At 36.6% G+C, this 6,191-nt stretch overlaps 1 protein-coding gene across 1 annotated transcript in view; it reads right to left on the bottom strand.

Annotated features, from left to right (window-relative positions):
• Positions 1 to 5,461: 5,461 nt before the first annotated feature.
• Positions 5,462 to 6,191, bottom strand: part of LOC119788274 (proteinase-activated receptor 2-like) — a 6,257-nt gene continuing 5,527 nt past the window's right edge. The window contains exon 2 of the mRNA XM_038292506.1: positions 5,462 to 6,191. This exon is cut by the window's right edge and continues 1,437 nt beyond it. The gene's annotated coding sequence lies outside the window, so the exon portion shown is untranslated.

Below are 6,191 nucleotides of genomic sequence, written 5' to 3'. Positions count from 1 at the left end.
AAACTGCATCTTTTTTTCTCACTCCCTAAACAACAAAGGAAAATTGCTGCCTTTGTTCTCCCAGTAATCATGTTGTACTCTCACTCCTGTTGAGGCAACTACTTTTTTCAGCCAGCCTCACCCCAAGAGAGTAATTACTGTAGATGGGTCTGAAACCATAAAGGTACTCTAATTATATATATATATATATATATATATATATATATATATATATATATATATATATATATATATATATATATATATATATATATATATATATATATATATATATATATATATATATATATATATATATATATTTATATATATATATATATTGTGCACACACAATGAAGCATGGTGGTTACAGCATTCAAAGCTAAAAAGCTAGAAAAAGTAAAACACAATATCAGAATAAAATACGACATAAACATATAAAATAAGGCAATAAGAATTTCAATCCATCCATTTTCTCCCGCTTAGCTCCTGTCAGGGTTGCTGTGGAGCCTGTGCCGACCTCCAGCAGTCTACGGGCGAGAGACGAGATACACCCTGGACCAGTCTGTCTCAGCAATAAGGATTTGCTATAAACAAGGTTAGTCCTGCCAGGGTTAAAGTCCAGCAAATAAAAATAGGTTTCGAGCCAAAAATTTGGCAGTGAAAATATCCTCCTTTTTGCAGAAGATATCCGCTCCAGTATCTGGCTCCATCCAGGGTTTTATTCACATCCTCCCAGTTCTTGCATCTTAAGAAAACTCATTCTGGAAATCTCTCTGATCTTTTCATTGCGATCCTATATCGCTCACCACAAATCTGCAACATCCACCTCTGTGGGTTTACTTGCCTTGTTGCATCTTCATCACCTCCAAAAAAGGTAAGAATTAAGTTCCCTCTTCTTCTTCATTGCCCTCTTCACTTCCCATATTCCACTTCTCCTAATTCTGCTTTTTCACTGCCCTTCAGGGCACCTCTCCTGAGCCCCAAAGAACCATTTACTGACCTCTTGTGTCAGTTAACTATTCAAACCTTCCTTAACTGCATGTAGTTGTTGTTTGTACGGGTCCAATAAAACCTAAGCAGGTTAGGCCCAGTTAATGTCTCTACCCAAATCCCTCAAACATACTGAGCCGAATATGTTCAAAGGTACACTCCATCCACTGTACATTTTATAAAAATGCATAATGCTGGTAGTCATACCCCAAATAACTTGAAACTATTGCACAAAGAAAGTATTGCTGAAAGAATTGAAATGCAAACCACTCTTCACGGAAATAAGCAGAAGCAACAAAGAATATATATATAAAAATAAATGTACACATATATATATATATATATATATATATATATATATATATATATATATATATATATATATATATATATATATATATATATATATATAAATATATATAAATGTACATTGTGGTACGTGGGAGTCAGACATTTAGATTTTTTTTTAATTGGCATAGTTTTGTAAATAATGATTTGCTGTTATATGTATTTTATATTATAACAGCTTTGTTTTGGCTAAATTGCATGTTATTGGGATAAACTTCCATTGTTCACTTACTTTAAAGCTACAGTGGGAATAATTTTAGGCATTTACTGATAGAAATGTAATATATGTAAGTATGTTATTATCATTTATGAACTGAAAGTCTCAAGCTTTATGTTTTTTGCACTGCCTTAGAAATCACTATTTATAATTACATAGGAGTGAGATGCGTTTGCATGGAGGCAAACAACATTGTGCTACAGCACTGCAGAACTAACAAACTAGTGACTATAGAGACGGCCATTATGCTGGAAATGTTACTGCATGAAGTTAGGCCCATATCAAATCTTTATCAGATGAAGACTAATAAGATACCTTTTATAAAATCTATGTAAACTGCTTTCTCCATTGCTTGGTCCATGCTTGCTCAGACAGCATCGGATCAGACCCAGACTGGCTATAGAAGCTATCTGCAGAGGAAAGAAGCTGGATGGAAGTAGACTGGATAAGTCTGCCTGGAAATCAAAGCAGAAAGACTCTGACCATGAGAAGCACTTCACCCTGTCTCACTCTGCCAGGGAGAGAGGGTGAGAAGAGGCAGTGGCAGGCCAAGGATAGCCTCTAGGCAAACTACTGGAGGTAGGAGGAGGACCGCTCAGGATCAGAGGACCTTGTGGGCAGACAGAGCACTGGAGTGATGGTCTACGTTGAGATAGACGAACAATCCTTCTAGGTCTCAAGTAAAACAGCTTTTTTCTTGTCAACATTATTTTTTTCCTATCTTCCATTTTGATTAATTAATGCTTTCCTGTCTCCTGCACTAAAAGAGTGGTGAATTCATGATAAGTTCTCATCTTCTAAATGTTATACTTAACAATACAGTGTTAATGTACATTAGACAACAGTATGGAAGCATTTTTATTTTTTATTTTTGAAGCGGTGATCAGATGCTGATTTTGTTGATGGATTCCCAAAATCCTGATCTGTGCGTCTATAATGTAAACAATCCGTACCGAAGCCTCCTATTGCTGCAGTCTGCAGTCTGACCTTTAGATGGCGCTGAAAATTACACACAAGAGCTTTAACTTATAGAGATAATTATTCTGCTACTTTTTTGAGTAGGAAACTAAAATAAATCTTCATATTGCCTACCCCTTTACAATCAAATTTTGAACAGAATATGTGAAATTGATACTAAGAAACAATACATTCAAGGCCATATGGCTTGGAATCCTGAGGTTGTGAGTTCGAAACCCACTCCCACAGACTGCCACTCTGGGTCTCTGAGCAAGCCCTTAGCGAGCCCCAAATGGCAGCCCACTGCTCCCCAAGGGGATGGGTTACATGCAGAGAGGGAATTTTGTTGCACTGTAATTTTGACAGTGTACTGCCAATTAAAAAAAAATGGGGAAAAGAATAATGCTCAACACCATTCAGCCTCTGCTACTGGGTGAGAAGCTGCATGTGATGGGTGTGGACGACATAAGGATCTCCTGAATTGACAGGCAGGTCACAGTTGGTCCATCTGGGCAGAACCTGGTCTGATGTGGTGGTCAGTGACACGGGGAACTGTGTTTTCTCCCTTCCTCTTCACCTTATATACCATTGACTATAAGTACAACTGAGTCATGTCACCTACAGAAATGTTCTGATGACTCAGCTTGTTGGGTGTTTAAGAGAGGGAGAGGAGGGGGAGGACAGGACACTGGTACAAAACATTGTGGAGTGTTCCGAACAGAATCCCCTAAGAATAAATGTCAACAAGACCAGAGAGATGGTGACCGACTTCAGTTGGAAGAAGATGCCTTCACAGCCACCACAGATTAGGAGGGAGCTGGTGGAAGAGGGGAAGGACTATAAATACCTGGGAGCAATGATTGACGATAGACTGGACTGGAGGTCTAACTCTGAGGCCAAACACAAGAAGGGGACGAGCAGAATCTATTTACTGAAGAAGCCGAGATCCTTCAACGTGTGCAGCAATATGCTGGGAGATCTTTTACCAGTCTGTTGTTGCCAGCACCATTTTCTTTGCTGCTGTGTGTTGGGGCAGCAGCATCAGAGCCAGCGACACAAAAAGCCTGGAGAAAATCATCAGGAGGGCTGGCTCTGTAGCTGTACTCATGGGCCGGAGTCTTATGAGGCTGTGGTGGAGAGGAGAGCACTGAATAAACTCTTATCCATCATAGACAATGATCAGCACCCTCTCCATCACACAGTGGTCAGACAGCAGAGCACACTCTCTCACAGGCTGCTCCAGCTCCGCTGTAGAAGGGACAGATACAGGAAATCCTTCCTTCCATATGCTGTCACACTCTATAATAGAAAAATAAACTTTTGTCTCAGCGTACAGTAACCAGCACTGTGCTGTTCTTCATGTACATTATATATACTCTGTGCATTGCACCATATTTATTCACACATTCATATATTGCATTTATGTTGTTATAACATCTAGTTGTTATTTACTTTTACCTCAATGTTTTGTCACTGTCACTATGTGTAAAGCTGCGGCTACACTGCAATTTACCAACTTGTGAAAAAGTATATCTATCTATCTATCTATCTATCTATCTATCTATCTATCTATCTGTCTATCTATCTATCTATCATTCCTTAAAAAAGGAGTTACATAGAAAAGTCAGCTTGAAAACCAGTCATTGAAACATTCTGCAATGTTTTAGCTAAACTGTGAAAAACTGTATATACTATAAAATATATGTAAAATAAGCTAACATGCTAAAAGATCCATTCAGAGTAGTTCAAGCCACTGATGCATTAGCTAATTTACAAAAAAAGACCTTTTAATATCAGATAACAGTCTGTGCTTGACACCTGCTGTTCCATGATAGCTTTTTTGCAGCTCAAATGATGGTATTACATTTCTGAACAGCCACAGGTTACTCATGTTACATGTAAAGGGAAAACATCAGGTTTGAATTATTTGGAAAAACTAATTCATAAGTTCCAGTAACAGGAGAGGTTTCACCTGATTTCTGGTTATGAAAGCAATAAGTTACGTTATGATTCCTGTTTGTGATCAAATTTTATTTATCAACTGAAGTTCTCACGTACGGCTCAGAGACTAATACCTGCATATACCCAAACAGAGAACAAATGGTAAATAACTGTGTTGTGAAAATAGGGAACCTCCAGTTTGACCTTTCCAACAGTCTGTCATACCATACACAACCTCATTTAAAAGCCTTTTTTAGTTCCACCTACATCATAACTTTATATTTACCCCACTGCAAACCTTGCATCATACATCTGGGTTTGTCTTTATTCCACTTAGTTTCAATAAAAACAAGTGGTTAGATTGTAAACTGTAATATCCATAATTATACAAGGAGGTGGATTTTAAGGATAAAAGTAACTATTCACTTTTCTGAAGCTTATTTTTTTTAATGATTTATATATTTAAGGATGCAATAAATGTTTCCTGTAACCCAAAGCCTAGATAGTGACTGCGACATAATACATTTTATTATGGGGTGAATACCCTAAAAATAATTTAAATACATGTGTATTTAAACATGATTATCTTTGACTGGCAAAGGTGCATCTAATAAGATCAAATTTGTTGCATCATATCATGCTAAAATTACTGTTATCTGTTTATCGTTGTGGTACAGATAGGGTAGCCATGCATTGATAACTGGTAGCTTGATCGCCAGCTTTCTGTACCTTCTTCATAAGTATTGCTGAAACAAGCAGTTGTCGAGAAAGAGTACGGGCATGTTTAGACAAGAAGAAAATTCACGTCCAAAGTTTTTTCATCTGAGGAAAACACGCTTATAGACAGTTGTGTTGTCATAGAAAAAGAGGTTGGATTTGGGAAAACCCAGCTTCAGTTAAAGATAAAGAGATACGACTATCCATCCTGGGGCAATGCAATGTCGTTATTGCAAAATCCTGATGTAGAAAAAAAAAAAAGAACCATACACCAAAAATGTTTTTGAAAGAAAACAATTGATATGAACATCTGAATCCAATTTTTTTATGATACATTTTATCTCCAGTACAAACAACCATTCTATCATATCAATGATCTTAAATATTGCATATGGATATGTCTCTTGACAACGAAGCATTTCCAAGAATCATGTAGATAATTATTAATACATAATCAGACCTTTTAAATAGTCTAAATTGATGCGTTTTCTGGATTTTTAATCACAGCCCATTTCCACTAATACAAGTACTGATCTTGGTTTTAAAAAAGTCAGCTTTTAAAATGCATAAAAAGAAAGCAGATTGCAACCTCTGGCTGATAATCTATAAATACCTCTTGCCAATAAGTTTCAAATGGAGATTTTTATTCTAACAACCACAAATGGTGGTGCTGAATTCCTTTAGTAACAATTTATGCAATTGGGTCCAAAATGTCCAGTCAGTGAAGAATCGATGCACAAGTAGTATTTAACAGACCCTTATTGGACTGCTTTGTTTCTTACCTTAAAAAAAGCATGCAAGAAAAGAAACATTTTTTAAATTATGAAATGCAGATGGTGATAAGGGACCAGAGCATGCATTACTAATTAGCATAACTTGATAAATGCAACAAAACTTTACTATAAAATAAATACTATGCAGCAAGATTCTCAAGATAAGTACTTTTGATTTTAATGGGGAAAAAACAAGGGAATATAGTCTCCATTAAACCCCTTTGAAATGATTAGCATAAAGATTTAGCTTTTTTTTTGCAAGTAAC

This window comes from Cyprinodon tularosa, unplaced genomic scaffold (genome assembly GCF_016077235.1).
Source record: "Cyprinodon tularosa strain WSP-4 unplaced genomic scaffold, ASM1607723v1 ctg313, whole genome shotgun sequence".
NCBI classification, from domain to species: Eukaryota; Metazoa; Chordata; class Actinopteri; order Cyprinodontiformes; family Cyprinodontidae; genus Cyprinodon; species Cyprinodon tularosa.
The sequence above is the reverse complement of the archived record's forward strand: the minus strand, read 5'-3'. Positions and strand labels throughout refer to the sequence as shown.